Source organism: Nerophis lumbriciformis, linkage group LG11 (assembly GCF_033978685.3).
Source record: "Nerophis lumbriciformis linkage group LG11, RoL_Nlum_v2.1, whole genome shotgun sequence".
Classification (NCBI taxonomy): Eukaryota; Metazoa; Chordata; class Actinopteri; order Syngnathiformes; family Syngnathidae; genus Nerophis; species Nerophis lumbriciformis.
Genome location: NC_084558.2, coordinates 2062661 through 2086487, shown reverse-complemented (window position 1 = coordinate 2086487; position 23827 = coordinate 2062661). Strand labels below are relative to the sequence as shown.

Sequence of the window (23827 nt, the reverse complement as noted above, 5' to 3'; positions counted from 1 at the left end):
CCACACTGGTTTAAATGTAACTTAGATATTGGGTTTCATTATGTAAAGCGCTTTGAGTCACTAGAGAAAAGCGCTATATAAATATAATTCACTTCACAAAACAGGAATCCCGGAACAAGACATCCCCCAAACTTCCTGGTTGGACCCATACACACACACACATATACACACATAGCACCTGCTCCATTTTGTCAGAGTTCCAGGGATGAGGACGAAGATGGAGACGTGTTCTATAGTTCACATACACTTTCCTGTTAAATTAAATATATTATATATATTTGTGACGTATTAACTTTTTTAATCTTGTCAAATTAAATATATATATATCATGCACAGGGGGTGGGCGGGGCTTAGAGGTCATAAATCATTTTGATTGATGGGTTTTTGCCAGTTTGACAAAGTATATCCTATATTTTCTGTTGTACTTTTGGTGTTTATCTGTTTCTGCCACCGTTTCCTGTTCTTTGTTTTTATTTTTACATCTTCTTCCTTTTTTGGTCTTGTTTCATGCAGTACATTTACTTCTGTAATCTCGCTTTAACTTTTTCTTGTGTTTTGACCAGCCAAAAGACAAAATAGCTATGTGAGATTCTTGTACCTTTATACCTTGTCTGAATACAAAGATACAAAGGAGTCAAAGAAACGGCCACTTTGTAAATGAAAGATATAAAAGTACAAATATTATTAGAATAAATGTATTTTGGGAGAACAAATGTAAACTATTATGACAAGAAAGTGCTAATTTTACACGGATCAAGTAGCAATATAACAAGAAAAACAACTTTTTTTTTTATAGTAAAGTCAAGTTATTACAGTAGTACAATAAAATTATAATACTATGAGAACATGTTTTTATGGGGATGTATATACATATATACAGTACAGGCCAAAAGTTTGGACACACCTTTTCATTCAATGGGTTTTCTTTATTTTCATGACTATTTACATTGTAGATTGTCACTGAAGGCATCAAAACTATGAATGAACACATGTGGAGTTATGTACTTTACAAAAAAAGGTGAAATAACTGAAAACAGGTTTTATATTCTAGTTTCTTCAAAATAGCCACCCTTTGCTCTGATTACGGCTTTGCACACTCTTGGCATTCTCTTGATGAGCTTCAAGAGGTAGTCACCTAAAAGGGTTTTCACTTCACAGGTATCATAGTTTTGATGCCTTCAGTGACAATCTACAATGTAAAAAGTTAGGAAAATAGAGAAAACACATTGAAATGAGAAGGTGTGTCCAAACTTTTTTGGCCTGTACTGTATACACACACACACACACACACGTTGATTTGTTTTCTTATATTACATTTTATATATATATATATATATATATATAAAATGTAATATAAGAAAACAAATATATATATATATAAATATATATATATATATATATATATATATATATATATATATATATATATATATAAAAAATGTAATACAAGAAAAAAAAATCATACATTTGATCATGACTTAATTTGTTAAAAATGAAATTAAAAAAATATATATCTTGTGAAAAAATTATCAAGTTTAGTTGTTACATTATGAGGACAAATTCAATAAGAAATCCAAATATTTGAATGATATGTAATATTGTAATATTGTGTGAAAAAAAATGGGGGGTTTTCTGTGTGGAGTTTGTATGTTCTCACTGTGACTGCGTGGGTTCCCTTCGGGCCCTCCGGCTTTCTCCCACCTCCAAAGACATGCACCTAGGGATAGGTTGATTGGCAACACTAAAAATGGGCCCTAGTGCGTGAATGTGAGTGTGAATGTTGTCTGTCTATCTGTGTTAGCCCTGTGATGAGGTGGCGACTTGTCCAGGGTGTACCCCGCCTTCCCCCCGAGTGCAGCTGGGATAGGCTCCAGCACCCCCGCGACCTTCAAAGGGACAGGCTGTAGAAAATGGATGAATGGGAACTTGTAATATTATGAGGGAAAAGCTGAAAATGTATTAGAATGAACTTAATAATATGAGGCAGTGTTTTTCAACCACTGTGCCACGGCACACTAGTGTACCGTGAGATATTGTTTGGTGTGCCGTGGGAAATTATGTAATTTCACCTAATTGGGTTAAAAATATTTTTTGCAAACCAGTAATTATTGTCTGTGCTGTCAAGAGCTCGGCAGAGTAACTGTGTACTACTCTTCCATATCGGTAGTCATCACAATATGCAGACGACAGCGGGAGGCAGTGTGCAGGTAAAAAGGTATCTAATGCTTAAACCAAAAATAAACAAAAGGCATTGAAGCTTAGGGAGGGCTAAGCAAAATCAAACTGAACTGGCTGAAAAGTAAACAAAAACAGATTGCTGGACGACAGCAAATACTTACGGCGTGTGGAGCAGAGACGGCGCCCACAAAGTACATCCGTACATGACAATCAACACCAAAATAGGACAATAACTAAAACACTACACACAGGAAAGCACCAAAACACACAAAATAAGTCACAGCGTGATGTGATAGGTCGTGACAATACACCTACTTTGAGACAAGAGCTATAGTGATGCATGGTTGGTTATGGTTTGAATTCATATCCAACAATTGCGAGAACAACTTTTTACTGTCAATATCGGCTGCTGAGTTTCATTGTTTTCTGCTGGTGGTGTGCCTCAGGATTTTTTCAATGAAAAAAACATGCCTTGGCTCAGAAAAGGTTGAAAAAAACTGATATAAGGGAACAATCTATATATCATTACCAAATGTTTTTACACATTTTTAGGTAAATACGTTTAAATTTGGATTAATCCAATTGGGACTTGGTGAGAAATTGTAACCCCTTTTTATGTTGCTTTTGCAGGATCTCAGTCAAGTGGAGAGACGCTGAAAATGGAGATGGCTCAGCAGGGATTCAGTGCAGCTTATGTGCCTGGAGTAATAAAACAGCAACAATTCACTACACAATACCTTTTATTTCCTCCCGCAAACACTTTTAAGTGTGTTTTTTTGGGGGGGGGTTCATACTAGGGCAAACAGTTATCGGCTGTCGGGGCAAACCAATGGAGAGGAGGCTTTCTGACGTACACAAGCAGGAGTACAAGTTCCAATTTGCCTACGGACATTGAACCTGACAGCTATTTGGGTATGAAAATCTTTTTGAAAATTTAAAAAATATATTGCTGTTAGAGCTATGGAAATAATTTAGGCCACATGTAACATTGCATTTATGAGAAAAGACATGATAGTAAATATATGTCATCAATGACCACAAACAAAAAATTGCAACAACAAATTTGTAACAACAACTGCAACAATGATTTGTAATGAATTTGAAAATCTCACAACTATTTGCTATCTAGCAGTTACACAAAAATGTAGACCAACAGAATTGGTCAGATTCTTGTTGCTTGGCAGAGTTCATCGGTCTTACAGAAAAAATGCAATGTTTAGTGTAATCTCGATTTATAAACCCTTCATTGTACAAACTGTCAGATTTACAAATTAGAGGCTGAATAGAAATATGCTTTGTTTGTATGGACCTTGTCTCTGTGTGCGGACATTTCATCCACCCATTGTGTGTCTGAGGGGCAGCCCTTTTGTGCCTGCAGCGCATCGATTGTGGGCAGGCTTATCGACCTACGTCAGCAGTGCAGTCAGTAGAGCAGTGCTGTCGTTAGCTACTGTGCTAATTGCTACTTTGCATTTTTCAAGCTTTGCTACCTCAATACGAGTCCAAAAAAAGATGTACGGTTCAAAACATTCAGGAAGTATCCACAGCATTGCCTTTCAACACCGGTTGAAAATCAAGAAGATTACCCAAGAAGGTAAAATTATTATTACGAATCTTTGTAACGACCTGGCGGTTAAGTTTAAGAAGTTAAGTGATTTCAAACTAAGAGTGCGCCACAGGGCTAGTGACTGTGTGTAGGTAGGTAGGTAGGTCTTTATTGTCATTGTACAAGTACAACAAAACTTTGTTTTCAGCACAAACCCGTTCAAGATGAGACAAACAAACAGTGTACAGGGTTACAGAACAGGAACGCTGATGGGTCGCCACAAGGCGCCCCGTAAAAGATGAGAAAAAGGTCAACGCTGGGGAAGGATGAGTAAAAAAAATACAATCTAGACTTGACTCCTAAGGGGGCCCAGTCTGGAGTGGGAAAAAAACCTCCATTGCAAAGCACATATACATATTACAACGTACATCTCAAATCTAGCAACGGAGGGGAGGGAGTGGGGGGCCATGGTGGAGGGCTGCATCTCTTCAGGCACTGTCCATTTGTCCATCACCCCTATGGGATTTGCGTCAAGGGCGTTGGATGGGGGGTGGGGTATGTGTGTGTGGCATATATTTTTTGTGGATGCATGTGTGTGTGTGTAAGCCTGCAGTGTGTCTCAGTTCCGCGGCCTTGATGTTGTGCAGCCGATAGTCAGTCCAAAGTCAACAACAACAGGTGTGTGTCCATGAGAGACAAGAAGGGAGTTTGTTGTGTCTTCGCCGCACTGTCCTTCGGAAGAGTCTTGAAGCCAGGGAAACAATCCAAGCTAGAATATTTTGTATGCGAGTGAAAATAAAATGAGCTTTTCACTCTAAATTGTCTGACTGATCCTCGAAAATTCATTCTGCGGTGCAGACAGTTTGATGTTATCCAAGTCACAAGAGTGTCCACAGTTCTTCCCGCATCCTCTAATCATTTGTGGCAGCTTTGGGGTATTTTGAAGACTGCCAGCAACTTCCAATTTGTCGACAAACCAAAGCAACGCTTACTCCAATCAGCAGATGTCATGTTGTCTTAATTTCGAATAGGTAGATATCTTCACGTCCTCGACTGAAGGGTCGCCAGACACGTGGCACTCCTTCTTCTCCCAAGAGTCCGTCGTGTGTGCAGCAACAACCGCTCCGTCACGACAAGCAGGTTCCCCTAAACCCAAGATCTTGTCAATTTCGTTGAGGCCAGTTAAATAGTTCTAATGTTTAGATTTGGAGAGCAGTGCAAAAAGAGGCGTCAAAAAAGTTAAGACAAGACAAAGAAATAAGCAAGGGAGAGGAAAGGGGAGGGTCCGCCCTCGATGAGTGCCAGTGAGAAATGTGTGCGTGTGTACGGCGGCTACATAGGAAGAGGGACAGTTCAACTCGTTTTTAGGCCTTGTTATTAAATAGAGAGTTGATCCATCACCCCCTTGTTGTGTTTGCTTGATACTGTATACAGACAATAATGTATACATACCTGCTCAGTGGCCTTGTGGTGAGAGTGTCCGCCCTGAGACTGGAAGGTCGTGAGTAGGGATGATGTTCGTTCAGAAATTATCGAGTTCGAGCCCATTATTGAATCCTCTTATCGAACCGATTCCTTATCGACTCTCTTATCGAATCCAGACAGGTTGTTGTGTGTGCACTGAGTTCCAAAAGCCATAGATGTTATATGACTGGGCCGGCACGCTGTTTATATGGAGGAAAAGCGGACGTGACTGAAGACAGCATGCGGACAATATAGGGTGAAGGTTTCAGGTGAGAGAGGACACTAAAGGCACGCCCCCAGTGAGCATATAGTGCTGCTATGTGCGTTGTAAATAAAAAAATTGCCGACAAACACATCACCAACATGGACGAGGTGCCGCTCACTTTCGACATCCCGATGAAGCACATTGTGGAGAAGAAGAGGACCAGCACTGTAGCGCATCGATACGCACAACGGGGCAGGAGAAGTCGGCTTTTACTGTTGTGCTAGCTTGCTACGCTAATGGACAACGAGACTGACTTTGAAAATGAGGAGAGGGAATCTGGCGTGTTTGATGGAGAACTTCATTTCGGACACAGAAGATGAGGACTTTGATGGATTTGTGGATGAGGATTGATCAAAAAATAATGAGAGTACATTGATAAATACTTCAATAAAGTACAACCGAACTCAGCTTTGCTCCTGCTGCCTTTTTAAAACAGCGTACATGCATGCTAGCGTGTGTTTTAAGATAGCGCATATTTAACCATGCCTGCGCCCAAAAATACGCTGCGCCTTATTTATGCGTTAAATACAGAAATAGCACCGTAACTGACATGGCGCCTTTTAATACGGTGCGCCCTATGGTCGCGAAAATAAGGTATAGTGGCTTAGATAACGGGAACCGGTTCTCAAAAAGGGATTCGAATTCATGGAATCGGTTCTTTTCTTATCGAACAATCGGAAGAACCGGTTTTGAACATCATCTCTAGTCGTGAGTTCATACCAAAGACTACAAAAACGGGACCCATTACCTCCCTGCTTGGCACTCAGCATCAAGGGTTGGAATTAAATCACCAAATGATTCACAAGCGCGGCCATCGCTGCTGCTCACTGCTCCCCTCAACTCCCAGGGGGTGAACATGGGGATGGGTCAAATGCAGAGGATAATTTCACCACATCTAGTGTGTGTGTGACTATCGGTGGGACTTTAACTTTTTAACTACCATATAGCGCTTTATATTGTGTTCAAAGTGTACAAACTTTAACTTAAAAATAGACTTCTGGACTCGTGTTTACATTGTTTCTTAAGGAGAAATGTGGTTCAATGTACAAACTTTTCTATTCACAAAACCTGTTCAAGAACCAATGAGGTCCGTAAATCGAGGTTACATGTTTGTAAAATCAAAACAAAGGCAATAGGGATCTTGAGACATGTTTCTTTGTACAGCTTTGGTAATTTAATGGAACTGGATCTGGGGTAGCTTTGCACATGGTCATTTCCTGTTCCCCTTTAGGTTATTCCATGGCGATTGCCAAAACGCCGTATGCAACATTGACGGTTGTTGGCGCTCCGAGGTATCAGCACAGAGGAGTTGTGATGGTGATTTCCCAAAATCATAATGACCGAATAGATCCCTTTCAATGGCAGGTAGGTCCTCAAAGTTTTATCAAGTAAAGAGTGTGTTTATTTTATGTGAAATGTTTTGTATCCCGCAGTATCAGATCGGTGAATATTTTGGGGCGGTGGTGTGTGCCATGGATGTGAATCGGGATGCCAACACAGATGTCATCCTCATCTCTTCCCCCATGTTTGTGGAAGATGATAGAGAGGGGAGGGTTTATGTTTGCATCATAAACACTTTGGTGAGTGACTTATTAGAAAAAAACTTGGCCTTTTGGAAAATGTTTCAATGTCTCATATTTCCATCAGAAAGTTCAGTGCAATTTCGACTCTCCGGTCGTACTAAGAGGAGTCAGATCTCGCAAAGGACGATTCGGAGCGTCCCTTGCCGTTCTTCCCGACCTAAACAGTGATGGACAAAATGATTTGGCGGTCGGGGCGCCACTGGAGGACGATGGTCAAGGAAGCATTTATATATTTCACGGCAAAGGAACCGGAAAGATCTCTCCTACTTTCTCACAGGTGACTTGTAAAGACCATCACTGTGGCCTTTTGCTTAGAGAATAAACCTTTACACCTGATTTAGAGAATCGCAGGATCCAAAGCCATGGCAGGACTCAGGTTTTTCGGCATGTCCATTAGCCAGTCGTCTTCAGACCTCAGCGAAGACAACTTGCCTGACCTGGCGGTGGGTTCGAAAGGAACAGTCGTCTTACTCAGGTGAAGAATTCCGTATGGGGCTAAGTCAGGGGTCGGCAACCCAAAATGTTGAAAGAGCCACATTGGACCAAAAATACAAAAAACAAATCTGTCTGGAGCCGCAAAAAAAGAAAAGCCGTATATAAGTCTTATAATGAAGGCAACACATGACATAAGTGTCTATATTAGCTATAATAGCCTACTGTCAAAATGACTATGTGTCACAGGCTGAAGCAAATCTTTGTTGACAGAAATGTTGAAATTTAGTATTTATTCTACACATTTTTGCAACATTAGACAACATTAGTAAATCAGAGGCTACTCAGAAGGTGAGATAAGTCTTGGAAATTACTGGCTTTTAATGGCCAAAGGTATAGATGTGTGCTTCCAAGTTAAAGTAAACGGCAGGCTGTCTTCTTTTAATATATTTATTACAATCTTTGGCAAGCTAGGTAATGTTTGCTGTGATCTGGAACAACATGGCACACAAACAACTATAAGAAATGCAGCCAATATTCCGTACAGATAATGTGTCATGAGACATGCAAATATACATTAATTACAGAGGACATCCATCCATCCATTTCCTACCGCTTATTACCTTTTGGGTTTGTGGGGGGCGCTGGAGCCTATCTCAGCTACAATCGGGCGGAAGGCGGTGTACACCCTGGACAAGTCGCCACCACATCGCAGCGCCAACACAGATAGACAGACAACATTCACACTCACATCCACACACTAGGGCCAATTTAGTGTTGCCAATCAACCTATCCCCAGGTGCATGTCTTTGGAAGTGGGAGGAAGCCGGAGTACCCGGAGGGAACCCACGCAGTCACGGGGAGAACATGCAAACTCCACACAGAAAGATCCCGAGCCCGGGATTGAACCCAAGACTACTCAGGACCTTCGTATTGTGAGGCAGATGCACTAACCCCTCTTTCACCGTGCTGCCCTACACAGAGGACATAAGTAAAGGAAATTAAATGAGCTCAAATATACCTACAAATGAGGCATAATGATGCAATTTGTGCATACAGCTAGCCTAAATAGCATGTTAGCATTGATTAGCTTGCAGTGATGGATTGACCAAATATGCCTGATAAGCACTCCAGCAAATCAATACAATCAATAAAGCTCACCTTTGTGCACTTTGGTGGACAAAATGAGACAAAGGAGTGGCATAAAACACGTCTTTCTGTGGCAGCGTCGGAGAAATTTGTACATGTAAACAAACTACAAGGAGTTCAAGGATCGCTGAAATTAGTAGGACAAAACGGTGCTTGCCAAATACTCTCATCAGTGAAGCATGTATAACATAAACAGTGGGATTTCTAACAATTAGGAAGGTTTGTGTCGTGTTTGTTCTCCTACCCAAACTATCTTAAAACAAAAACATTTTTTTTTCTTAAATTTGTTTTCTTTTTGACACTAGAGCGGCGCTAAAGAGCCGCATGCTGACTCCGTGATAAAGTCACCAGCGATAGGTTGTTCTTCTCAACAATGGCGTCCATTTTGAAGAGAGTTTTGAAGTTGTTGGCCTAGCAGAAGTTTTGTCAGAACTGCACTGTCAAAAATTGATGCATTGAGCTGCAGGGACACCTTTTCTGTGACCAAAACAGTTCACCACACGATCTGTTGCAGATTGTGATTGATGTGACACAAGCTTCCTCCAATTAACCCTCCCCTTTTGATCTTACACACACTTTTTCAACCAGTTTCTACCAGCTTTCCTTTTTACCAAATGGATCTGACAACAAATCTTTTTTTAATTTATCCATAAAAGTATTTTAGAGTAAAAATGTGCAAATTGATAGCATGCACCAAGCTGATCTACTAAAAATGTGCAAAGTGGTTTGCACATGTTGAGTAGAATAAGGCGTGCAATCCATTTTGAGTGTCTGTCTTTATTATTTTGCCGAACAAATGATAATCATCAAATCGCCCACAATACTGAGAGTAGGAGATGCCAATATATTATTTAGAACAGACCATGTGATCTATAAACAATTGTCAAAGTTTTGCGAGCACTATTCAACAATTTTCCAATTAGCATTAGTTAATTAGCCTATTAGCCAAATAGCATCCTGTAAACTAATTTTCCTATTAGTTTACAGGAGTAAACATGGCTCCTATTCTAGTAGGTCCTGGCGCATTTGTGGCAATTTCTAGGATTTTTTGCAATCAAAGTCAACATTTTCTGAACTGAAATATTGCGCGTAGAAGATTAGGATGGAAGAGGGCAAACATTTTGGCTCTCGCAGTTTGTGGGACATTTGCTTCGACGTCTGCTCCGAAGAGCGTGTGGGCGAGTGGAGTGGTGGAACATTGACGCAATTTCCTAAAACAGTATATGTTTGCCTGTTTCCTGCTCATTTATCAACAATTTATTTTGCAACAGTCTATTATAGCAAAGACAGATTGACGCTTATCGCATTTAAATGACGTATTAGTCGGATGAACGCGACCCGATGGTACAGACTGCAGTCGCAACGGATACATAGCTGATATATATCGACATACCAAAGAGGCCTGGGTCAGATTTAAAAAAATCGTAATTGCTGTGTGTCAGGTTCAAACACTGATGACATCTATTAAACAAGACAAGAAGCAAGGAATTAAACAGAGACAGAATTAATTTTGGCTCAATTGAGGAGAGAGGCCTGGACTGTACAGTCTCACCACGCTCTGGCGAAAGTTTGTATGCCTCCTCTTTTATTTGGACTTTCCCTGATTACATGGCAACAGTTGTTTCTAAAGGCACAGGGTTCGTAAACAGCCATCGCCTTTGGTTACAGAACAGTTCAAAGAAGAAGTCCATGGAGGGGAGTCAGGTCCTGTTTCCTCTTCGCTTTGTAGATCTCGGGTCAAGACAATATCTTTCTGTTGATTACAATACATGAAAGAAACAGAACACCTTCATGTTGCTTCCCATCCTACACAGTGGAGTTTTACAAGCCTTCTTCTTGGTAGGATCAAAGACAGCTTTTGTCCTCTCGCCGGGAACTCATGGAAACACAAAGTTTTGTGATAACTTAGATACAATTATTCTGACACTGTGTTTACATTTAAATTAAAAAATCCTATACAGGTCACATATGGGCAAAATTACCTGCACTGTGAAAAAGGCCAAACGGGTGTTATTTCATGTCTAGAGGGCTCTCATAATCCATCCATTTTCTACCGCTTGTCCCTCTCCGGTTCACTGGGGTTCGTAAACAGGTTTTTAATGTTCCAGCTATGGAAAATATTTGATTTCTAAATATTGATTCCTACCTCACGGTAATTAATCTATCGCGGTCATGTCCGGAACCAATTAAAAGCTATAAATTAGTAATTACTGCATGAGCCTTACATTTAGTAGGGTTCACCCTTGACCTCGAAACGGAGGTTGTGCTTAATTGTGAATATTCAACGAAGCATAAAAATATCTGCAAAATTAAATCAGGCCAATTTAAAGAACAGATGTTTTTAAAATGTTTTAAAAATGAATATCCTCTGTCAAATGTGTCTTATGTTAATTCAACAAAACCAAAATGGCCTAAGGGTTTTTGTCTCTTTCTCTATTTTTGTGTGTTTCCAGAACCAAACCCATAGTCATGGTTGAAGCAGCGTTGACCTACATACCCAAACAAATCGTCATTCAAAACCTTGACTGCGCCAACCCCCTGGAGAACACAGCAGACATCTGCTTTGTGATAAGCCGACACTCGTCCATCCAAACAGGTGCCTGAGTCTCCTTGCTAAGCTTCGTCGAGTTTCTCCAGCGTTCATCATGTTCATTTTAAACTTGAATCCATTGCAGCGAGAGCGAGGGTTAATTATACCCTTACGCTGGACGCCACCCGCAAGGTGCCCAACAACCGAGCATCTATCAACAACAAAAATGGGCATCGGGAAACCACTGGGAGTGTTATTCTTGATCTTGGTCTAGCACAGCCAATTTGTGTCAAGATCAAATTCTTCATTGAGGTGAGTTGTTAGACGCCCAGAGGCACTCCTCACTTTACAGTCATGCCCGCTTTTCACAGCCCTGCCCTGAAGATGCTTTGAATCCCCTTTACAACGAGCTCAGTTTTACATTTGAAGGTTTGCCTGATGCCAACACGCTGCTGAGGCCAAGTCTGGCACAGCAGGCCCAGATGACCACCCTCCATCCGGTAAGCATTAACCCTTTCATCGATGCGTCCTCTGTAGGGGTCCGCGATATAGACGATGTAGGGCATAGGTGTCAAACTCTGGCCCGCGGGCCAAATTTGGCCCGCCGTGTAATTTCACTTGGCCCTTGAGGCGATATCAAATTAACACTAGAGCTGGCCCGCCGATTATATTCAGCGGCGGTGCTGTGGTAACACCGCATTCACCACTATTTCTCATACTTGCCAACCCTCCTGGGAGACTCTCAAATTTCAGTGCCCCTCCCAAAAATCGTCACGTCCGCTTTTCACCCAGTCCAGCGAATGCTGGCCCAGTCACATAATATGTGCGGCTTCAGCATGCACACACACGTGAATGCAAAGCATACTTGGCCAACAGCGATACAGGTTACACTGACGGTGCTCGTATAAATAACTTTAACACTGTTAGAAATATGTGCCACACTGTGAATCCACACCAAACAAGAATGACAAACACATTTCGGGAGAACATCCGCACCGTAACACAACATAAACACAACAAAACAAATACCCAGAATCCCATGCAGCCCTAACTCTTCCGGGCTGCAATATACGCACATATTTTGGGATCGATCTGGCATGTTGTTGGAATGGATGAAAAGCAGACATGACGACAGCTCCTGGAAGACGATAAACCTAGTGCCTTTAAAGCACTCCCCCAAGACTGTGGTCCGGGTGGACTACGAGATATAATGACTGATGAACAACTTTGTTCGATAATGAAAGATATCTCAGTTCAAAGCCTGAGCCCCGACATTAATGAACTAGCATCCAAAAAAAGATGGCAGGTATCTGGCTTGGGCACATCAGATTAGATCAGTGTGTTGCAAACTGAGCAGTTTAAAGTCCTGAATGGTTGGTTTATTCATTGTTATTTTATTTTCTAATTTATTAACCTGTGGAAAAAGTTAATGTTGATATTTACCTCAGAAGGCTGCAAATAGAAAAGAGGCATTGCATTTTTATTTAAATTGTATTTGATATGCCATTGATATTTTTTAATTATTATTATTATTTGAAACTCGATTTTGCATGTCACTATAAAGTTATATAAGCCTTGCTTGTTCAATATTCAATGCAAAACTTGTTTGGGTCCCTATTAAAAGGTTCATTTGTTCAACCTTGGCCCGCGGCTTTGTTCAGTTTAAAATTTTGGCCCACTCTGTATTTGAGTTTGACACCCCTAATGTAGAGCTTGAACGTAGGGTTGTACGGTATACCGGTATTAGTATAGTACCGCGATACTAATGAATCATATTCGGTACTATACCGCCTCTGAAAAGTAACGGTAAATACCCAAATACCCACATTTGTGGTATCATCCAAAACTAATGTAAAGTATCAAACAATAGAAGAATAAGTGATTATTAAATTTTAACAGAAGTGTAGATAGAACATGTTAAAAGAGAAAGTAAGCAGATATTAACAGTAAATGAACAAGTAGATTAATAATTCATTTTCCTTAATAATTTTGACAAAATAATACAATGGAAAATGACACAATATGTTACTGCATACGTCAGCAGCTAAATTAGGAGCCTTTGTTTGCTTACTTTACTAATAAAAGACAAGTTGTCTTGAATGTTTACTATTTTATTTAAGGACAAACTTGCAATAAGAAACATATATTTAATGTACCGTAAGATTTTTTGTTAAAGTAAAGCCAATAATGCAATTTTTTGTGGTCCCCTTTATTTCGAAAAGTACCGAAAAGTATCAAAATAATTTTGGTACCGGTACCAAAATATTGGGACAGCACTACTTGAACGTGTGACGTGGAAACGCAACAAAACTTGCTGTATCGGAAAAACATGTTTGCGTTGGGTTGAATGCAAGACCCTGTCCTAAAGTTTTTTGTTTTTTTTATCAAGTTCCAAATATGTCGCAAACGTACTGCATCAATAACTGCCACAGTGGTTGTCATGAACGCTTCAGGAAGAAAACAACAATTTGGTGAGATTTTCTCATTTCCAGCAGAGAAGCAAATCCATGGAAGTCGGATTAGTGAGCTAATAAAGAGACGATAAGTACCTTGGATAGCAGCCGTGAGACGTTCAAACATCATTTTTAACGCCATCACTTGGTACATGTTGGCGTATTTATGGAATTTTTTCTCACAGTGATGTTTGAATCAAAGCCTGTTTTATTCTGTTGCACATGTAGCATTTAGTAGGATGTTAGCGTTAGCTAAACTAAGCTAAGATAGCTGCGGGTTACGAACAACGTACAGTATTTGTAAAAAAAGCAATACCCCTATTCATAGATCAATAACTGAGAATGTTTTCAATATTTCCCACATAAATGCACAATGTATTTCAGACTTGAAATATATTTAGTTTGTAACAAATTCCTCCAAAAGACATCACATACCGACAAGTCCTGTTGACTTACCTTTGAAAGGACGGCAGTCTTCTCTTTCTGATGTAAAATTCTGACGATTAGCATACACCCAAAGTTGATTTGTTAGTGAGCATTTACCTACTTGGCATTCCGAAATGTTTGGCCTGTAAAATAACTGACTCCATTGATGACCAAAATACAGGATACATATACATATACATATACATATACATATGCATATACATACACATATGGATCAACTTTATTTTTTTTCTTTTGTACAATCCATTTGAATCCAGTTTGTTGCTTTCCCTCACAATACCGCTGACTGAGAACAGCCATGAAAAACAAAAGCTTTGTCCAACAAAAATAGATACCCAGACGACACAATGCAGAGCAAAGTCACATGCTCTTTGAGCTCCATACGATATAAATGAAATACATTTGGCCAACGATGTTTTTTGATACTATTGTTCTATTGTGATAATGCATCTGGATGACACATTCTAGCTGTGTCTACAAAGTTGACAGCGTCAAAAGAACGGATGCAACTTTAAACCAGTGTAGCCTTTTAGCTACACTGCAAAAAAGATCTGACAAAATATAAGATAAGGACTAAATTTTGGGAAAGAAATACTAAAAAACTAGTAAAATTATCAGTCTGTGCTGCTAGTTAATTTTACTTGATCAGTCATCCTAAAATAACATTTGTATTTCTTTAAATTATCAAGACTTTTAAGCTAGAAATAAGTATTTTATTCTGAAAACAAGTGCTATTCAACTTGCAGTTCTTAAATTAAGCAATTCTTAATGTAAACAAGATTTTCTATCTGAGGAAAACCATAGTATCTTATTTCAATAATTATTTTCTCAATTTTTAACATTTTAAAACTAGAATAGACAAAATTTAATGATGTATGCTAAAATTAAGATTATGATGTAAAGTGACTGCGATGAGGTGGCGACTTGTCCGGGGTGTACCCCGCCTTCCGCCCGATTGTAGCTGAGATAGGTTCCAGCGCCCCCCGGGACCCCAAAGGGAATAAGCGGTAGAAAATGGATGGATGGATGATGTAAAGTCCATGACTAAAAACAAGTAAATAGCTCTTAAAACTAGAGATATTTCTAGAAAATGTTTTTTAAATCTTGGCATATGGCGAATAATTTGCAGTGTCGTGACTAATTTACCTCCCCAGTGCAAAGCCCCTTCTATGTCAACAATCCTCGCCTCCATAGTGGCAAATACACAGTTTTTTATAAATATCATCCCTGGAGGACGAGGAATAGCTAAATATGCTACACTACACTAGGGATGATGTTTGATAAGAAATTATCGAGTTCGAGCCTATTATCGAATCCTCTTATTGAACCGATTCCTTATCGATTCTCTTATCAAGTCCAGATAGGTTGTTGTATATGGAAAAAACCCCACAATATTTGGTTTAACAAAAGCTCACTTTTATTATATAAGAAAAAAATAAAATCTAATAAATAAATAAATATTGACTGTTACACCCCTAAAAAAATAAAATAAAATAAATAAATATTGACTGTTTTTACCCAAAGTATATTAAGTGGGATTTTTCAGAAAAACAAATATATACAGTAACACAAAAACAACCTGTCTCTGTGATCACTATAGGTGTATAAATAATAAAAAAGTGTTAAATAAAATCAGTCCCTTGGGCACAACACTGAAAATAATACAGCTCTCCAAAAAGTGCACTTCTGCTGCTATTTGACATAACTGTTTGTTATGATGCTTTGACATTTTTGCACTTTATTTCTTTATTAAAGGAAATTCTATGAAGAGAAAAGTTGTTTGCAAATGTGGTTACAATGCTAAAAAATGAAAAGTTAAAGCTAAAAAAAAGAAATACACTTTATTGATTTAACATTATTTCTTTATAGGGAGAAAGATGTGATGTTATGAGCTAGGGAATATAACAACTACACTACCCAGCATGCAAAGGGAGTGACGAGCATGCGCGGTAGCCCCGAAAAGTGTTGTTGCATGTCGTCACCCGGCAGCTAAGAATGAGGTTATAAGCACGCTGTGAAAGTAAACGTCAAGAACTCAGCCAACACGCCTCGTCTGCATTATTTATAATTAGACAGACAACACATATACAGTGTGATTTTGTTTTTTTTACAAGAAAAGAAAAACAAAAAATAAAAAAGGGAGATGTCATATATGTTGTTTATATATGTATGTGCTCCGGTTGCTTTAAGAACATCAGTAAAGTTATTCATTGGATTATACCTTTTGTTTTGAACTTTATTACACCTCAGAGCGCTTTTTCCAGTCCATTGTTTTCCTGCTTTCACTATCTGCGCCTAATGACTGAGCTACGTGACGTCATTTCTTGTGATGTCCCACGGAGCATTTCTGGTCGGGACGGGATTCGAATAAAGAACCAACTCTTTTTCTTTACTATAGTGGTCTTGATAACGGGTACCGGCTCTCAAAAAGGTATTCGAGTCCGAGGACTCGGTTCTTTTCTTATCGAACAACCGGGAAAACCGGTTTCGAGTATCATCCCTACACTACACACTGTCAGAGGATAAGCTAACCGCAAGCTATAGCTCCTGAATGTCAACAAAGGTGGGTGGATCGATGCAAATATCGACAGTAACGATACCGTATGATATCATTGTTTGATCGATACTAAGGTGGTTTGATTGAAATGTTTTTATTATAAGAAAAATATGTTGTCGTTTTTGTTATTGTTTAAAAACTCATGGAATACGTTCCTGGACTCAGAAGGGCTTTTATGGGCAACAACTAAAGGATTTTAATCAGAGCCAATGGTCGGAAATAATTTTAGAGATGAACTATATTGTTACACCGACATTGTGTGTTTTTGTCTGATTAGAAAAAATTGAATCATTCAATGATCTTGAAAATTTGAAGGATCAGCACTGATATTGCCGATACTGCCTCTGTAACCACTTGGTATTGGATTGATACCAAAGTTTGTAGTATCCCCCAAAACTAATGTAAAGTATCCCAACAAAAGAAGAATACGTTTTTATTACATTTTAACAGAAGTGCAGAGAGTAACTATATATTAACAGCAAATTAGCAAGTAGATTAATAATAGTTTTGAAAAAAATAATACAACTGGACATGACACAAAATGTTACCGCATTGGTCAGCATTCCATAGTAGAAGCCATTGTAACCCCTTTTGAATTGGTTCTATTGTCATTTATATACCGAATAAAAAATCATGATAAATATTGTTAATGCAGGAGGCTGCAAAATATAGCGCTATATAGATTTTAGGTCGTATCGCCCATCCGTAGTTCTCTGGCAGTCAAGCCTAAATTTGCTCTCCACAGTTGGCCTTTGAGATCGACTGCGGCACAGACAAGAAATGCGTAGACAACCTCCAGTTGGATTTCAACTTTACCAGGTAAGGACTTTAGCAGAGCTTTTCAAGTTCTATTCATGCTAACTTTTCGTCATTGCGCAGCTCCTCGGAGGTCAAAGTGGGCATAGACGAGCTCCTAAATGTCACCGTGTCCGTGGTAAACCTGGCGGAAAACTCCTACAACACCCTGGTTGTTCTCACGTACCCAGTTGGGGTCTCCTACAGGAAGTTCACAAGCCTGCAGGTAGGAATTAGAATGTTTCAGGACCACCTCTTCTACATTTACTTGACTCCTTTTTGACCAAAAAAAAGGGGCGAATTGAGTGCAACTCCTTGGACAGTGAAGCTGGCTTATCTCGGGGAAAGACAGACTGCACCATTAACAAGCCCATTTTTGGGAGGAACTCAAAGGTTGGTACTTTTCTGTAAAAACGTGATCTACTTTTTGTTGTGTAAAAAGTGTAGTAGACAAAGAACTCCATGTCATGGACTCAACTCTGGAGCCATATCTCTTAATCAGTTAAGGCTTGTTCCAAATAATTTTTTGGGTAAGGCCCTGTAAAACCGCATTATGTACCACATTTAACGGACAATAAAGCACACCGGTATATTAGCCGCAACCACTACATTTGAGAAGAAAAAACATTTCTCCATATATTAGCCGCACCAGAATATAAGCTACAGATATGTAGTTATTTACACAGAAAGATTTTGTAAATGTTTATTACACACCTCAATGGTTTCCAAATGGTGCATGTAAGGCGGCAGTGAAATGGTTGATCAAACAAAACAGAAGTCATCGTCATGGACCCACTAGCTGCGGAGACTGACTCTCTAATCAGCTAAACCAGGGGTCCCCAAACGTTTTGACTCGGGGTTCGCATTGGGGGCTGGGCTGTATATATATATATATATATATATATATATATATATATATATATATATATATATATATACTGAATATTCCGAGTGCGATGATGTCACATTATCGATGGGAAAAGGCATTTTTAGACAATATGATTTGCCTGAGCGGTTAAGAGACACCGAGACTAACAAACGGTAGAAAATGTATTTTTTTAACTTGGGACTTCCCACGGGCCGGATTTTGGACGCTGGCGGGCCGGATCCCTGAGCTAAACAGACTCATTAACTCCACGGTGACGTTTTGGTGAGTTTCCTTAGGAATTTGTGAATCTGAAACAATGCAAATAGAATGCTACTGTGAGTTAATAATACTAACACAGACATTTGTAAAAGTGTTAGCATATTAGTTAAAGGCCTACTGGAATGAGATTTTCTTATTTAAACGGGGATAGCAGATCCATTCTATGTGTCATACTTGATCATTTCGCGATATTGCCATATTTTTGCTGAAAGGATTTAGTAGAGAACATCGACGATAAAGTTCGCAACTTTTGGTCGCTGATAAAAAAAGCCTTGCCTGTACCGGAAGTAGCGTGACGTCACAGGTTGTAGAGCTCCTCACATCTGCACATTGTTTTCAATCATGGACACCAGCAGCGTGAAGAAAGCGACGATTTCCCCATTAATTTGAGCGAGGATGAATGATTTGTGGATGAGGAAAGTGAAGGACTAGAGGGCAGTGGAAGCGATTCAGATAGGGAAGATGCTGTGAGAGGGATAGAGCCATACCGCTTTGAACCCGACGCTGACGGTGACGGTCAGGAGGACGCTGCTGATATTGATGCTGGAGTAGCACACGACATAGATCGCCTTCAGAATACAGAATGGTAAAATGTTATTTATTTATAGACTAGTTTTAGCTTGTGGCCTATTCTTGCACTGTTACTGTTAGTGTTACAACTTACACCCCAGGCCCAGGCCTATCTATAGACTAAGTATCTATCATTGACACAATGTCAAACCTAATTAATTACCCATTATTTCTATGGGCCACAGCTCCATATACCGGCAATACTAAAAATATGCATGTAGATTTATAGTTAGCCCCGCACCTTTCTTCAGCACCAGTTGACGGGTGGTGGCGATGCCCATCTCTGCCCTTCACAAGGGACCCTCTTCGAAACACGATCTTTCGAAATGATCGCTGCATAATACACTGTACTTTGTGTGTGTGGTCCAATCCAACCGTGTTCGCTTGACTTCTCTGTTCCATAGTAAAGCTTGACCGCCATCTTTCGGGAATGTAAACAATGAAACACCGGTTGTGTTTGTGTTGCTGCATCCGGCAGCAACACACCGCTTCCCACCAACAGCTTTCTTATTTGCAGTCTCCATTGTTAATTGAACAAATTGCAAAAGATTCACCAACACAGATGTCCAGAATACTGTGGAATTTTGCGATAAAAACAGACAACTTAAGCTGGCCACCGTGCTGTTCCAAAATGTCCTCTACAATCCGTGACATCACGCGCAGACGTCATCATACCGAGACGTTTTCAGCAGGATATTACGCGGGAAATTTAAAATTGCACTTTATAAGTTAACCCGGCCATATTGGCATGTGTTGCAATGTTAATATTTCATCATTGATATACAGGTAAAAGCCAGTAAATTAGAATATTTTGAAAAACTTGATTTATTTCAGTAATTGCATTCAAAAGGTGTAACTTGTACATTATATTTATTCATTGCACACAGACTGATGCATTCAAATGTTTATTTCATTTAATTTTGATGATTTGAAGTGGCAACAAATGAAAATCCAAAATTCCGTGTGTCACAAAATTAGAATATTACTTAAGGCTAATACAAAAAAGGGATTTTTAGAAATGTTGGCCAACTGAAAAGTATGAAAATGAAAAATATGAGCATGTACAATACTCAATACTTGGTTGGAGCTCCTTTTGCCTCAATTACTGCGTTAATGCGGCGTGGCATGGAGTCGATGAGTTTCTGGCACTGCTCAGGTGTTATGAGAGCCCAGGTTGCTCTGATAGTGGCCTTCAACTCTTCTGCGTTTTTGAGTCTGGCATTCTGCATCTTCCTTTTCACAATACCCCACAGATTTTCTATGGGGCTAAGGTCAGGGGAGTTGGCGGGCCAATTTAGAACAGAAATACCATGGTCCGTAAACCAGGCACGGGTAGATTTTGCGCTGTGTGCAGGCGCCAAGTCCTGTTGGAACTTGAAATCTCCATCTCCATAGAGCAGGTCAGCAGCAGGAAACTTTCATGCTTCCTGCAGCAGGAAGCTTTCATGCTTCCTGCAGCAGGAAGCTTTCATGCTTCCTGCTGCTGACCTGCTCTATGGAGATGGAGATTTCAAGTTCCAACAGGACTTGGCGCCTGCACACAGCGCAAAATCTACCCGTGCCTGGTTTACGGACCATGGTATTTCTGTTCTAAATTGGCCCGCCAACTCCCCTGACCTTAGCCCCATAGAAAATCTGTGGGGTATTGTGAAAAGGAAGATGCAGAATGCCAGACCCAAAAACGCAGAAGAGTTGAAGGCCACTATCAGAGCAACCTGGGCTCTCATAACACCTGAGCAGTGCCAGAAACTCATCGACTCCATGCCACGCCGCATTAACGCAGTAATTGAGGCAAAAGGAGCTCCAACCAAGTATTGAGTATTGTACATGCTCATATTTTTCATTTTCATACTTTTCAGTTGGCCAACATTTCTAAAAATCCCTTTTTTGTATTAGCCTTAAGTAATATTCTAATTTTGTGACACACGGAATTTTGGATTTTCATTTGTTGCCACTTCAAATCATCAAAATTAAATGAAATAAACATTTGAATGCATCAGTCTGTGTGCAATGAATAAATATAATGTACAAGTTACACCTTTTGAATGCAATTACTGAAATAAATCAAGTTTTTCAAAATATTCTAATTTACTGGCTTTTACCTGTATAAACTATCAGACTGCGTGGTCGGTAGTAGTGGATTTCAGTAGGCCTTTAATGCTAACCATGACAGCTTGATTACATTATGATAACATGTCCAAAAATGCATGAAAACACCACTATTAAACATGTTTAGTAAGTATAATGATAAATGATAAATGGGTTATACTTGTATAGCGCTTTTCTACCTTCAAGGTACTCAAAGCGCTTTGACAGTATTTCCACATTTACCCATTCACACACATTCACACACTAATGGCGGGAGCTGCCATGCAAGGCGCTAACCAGCAGCCATCAGGAGCAAGGGGTGAAGTGTCTTGCCCAAGGACACAACGGACGTGACTAGGATGGTAGAAGGTGGGGACTGAACCCCAGTAACCAGCAACCCTCCGATTGCTGGCACGGCCACTCTACCAACTTCGCTAATTGTTTTAGATGTATTGTAAAACCCATAAACTTTGCTTTGAGTGATGAATAAAGAAACCATACAAGTAGAAACGCTAATGGCGGCTAATGGACAGAACGGCACTTGCACCTCCGGTTCAAGGCACTGAACAGAAGAAAATACTGTCGAAGTTCAACCCGCAGCACCTGCAGTGAGCAAACTTGTCCAAAAGACGGCACCATAGCACAAACAACACACCCTTTCGGTGTCTCTGTATGTCTTTTATAAAAACTATTTCTTGAATACAAAACATTATGGCCGTTAACAAAGAAAAATCCATAAATTAGCCACACTTTTTTACAGGCAGCAGGATTCAAAGCGTTGGAAAAAGGTAGCTGCTTATAGTCCGGAAAATACGGTAGTAATAAAATGCATTAAAAGAATCTGCCTGCAAAATAAGTTTGCACGCAGGCAGTGTGTGTTTTTTACACACAAACATTTTGGCACTGTTCTGAGGCGATAAATCACAACCAAATTTACTATCATCTTTGGAGGACTGAAAAGCATGTGTGGATAAAACGCATATGTGGATAAAACGCCAACAAAAACGTCTTTGGGAGATAGAAAGTAATTGTCCACAAGACACTGAGCATTTGTCTAATAACTTAGAGCAGTGGTCCCCGACCTTTTTGTAATTGCGGACCGGTCAACGCTTGAAAATTTGTCCCACGGACCGTATGCACAATCATGTGTGCTTACGGACTGTATCCCTGCAGACTGTATTGATATATATTGATATATAATGTAGGAACCAGAATATTAATAACAGAAAGAAACAACCCTTTTGTGTGAATGAGTCTGAATGAGTGTAAATGGGGGAGGGAGGTTTTTTTGGGTTGGTGCACTAATTGTAAGTGTATCTTGTGTTTTCTATGTTGATTTAATAAAATAAAAATAAAAAAAATATATATTTTTTTTATTCTTGTGCGGCCCGGTACCAATCGACCCACGGACCGGTACCGAGCCGCGGCCCGGTGGTTGGGGACCACTGACTTTGGGGATGCCTGTATTTGTATGTATTGTTGTATTGTACAGTGTTACCTGTTACGTTTGCTCTTTGTATTGAAAGTCGTGACCCCAAAATGCAGGAGACAGCAGGTAGCATGCAGGTAGAAGTGTATTTAATGTCCAAATGTTCAAAACACAAAGAGTGCAGCAGGTAATGCACCACAAAACACAGGGATAACTGTGCATTAAAAACGTACAAAATGACTCAAATAGAGTGCAGCAGGGAAAATAAGCTTAACAAAGAGCTTTCAACTAAAGGAAACACAAAACTAGAATAATACAAAACTAACTGAGTGTGTACCAGTGACATGCGGTGAGGTTGATGGCTGGTGAGGCACTGACTTCATCACAGTCAGATTTACAAACATATGAACCCTAAAGAGTATCTTATTCACCATTTGATTGGCAGCAGTTAACGGGTTATGTTTAAAAGCTCATACCAGCATTCTTCCCTGCTTGGCACTCAGCATCAAGGGTTGGAATTGGGGGTTAAATCACCAAAAATGATTCCCGGGCGCAGCGCCGCTACTGCCCACTGCTCCCCTCACCTCCCAGGGGGTGATCAAGGAGATGGGTCAAATGCAGACAACAAATTTCATTACACCTAGTGTGTGTGTGACAATCATTTAATTTAACTTTAACTTTACACATACAAACTGTAGCACACAAAAAAGCACATTTAATTAAAAAAAAGTTATTATGGTCTTACCTTTACTCATAAATTAAGTCCATGCAAATAAAGCCCTCACTTAAACTTTCCACGTGCAAGATTGAATCTATTTTAAAAAGTGTAACCGAGGGTTTATAAATGTCACCTATACTGTATGAAACTACAAAATAACAAACACGGAGGCTCCAGTTTACACGAGGACCACTTTATTTACCTTCTTTCAAAAACCTCCGCAACGTGTCATCACTTCCGCTCTTAGCGCCTTCAAAATAAGAGTTCAAGGCATATACTGTATAACAGCGCATAACAGGAACTTAACATCACAAAGAGGAAAGCCCATGAAAATAGGTTACAAAAGTTATTTAATAAGAAGCCAAAAAGTGCAAAAACAATAATGTTCGTGTTGGAGGAGTTGTGAATTAGATACACCTGCAGTCTGCAGGTGTACCTAATGTTTTGGCCCTGCAGTCATTCACAACTCCTCCAAC

At 39.7% G+C, this 23827-nt stretch overlaps 1 pseudogene; it reads left to right on the top strand.

Moving 5' to 3' along the window:
- LOC133610955 (uncharacterized) overlaps window positions 1-23827 on the top strand; it is a 99736-nt pseudogene that overhangs the window by 5695 nt on the left and 70214 nt on the right.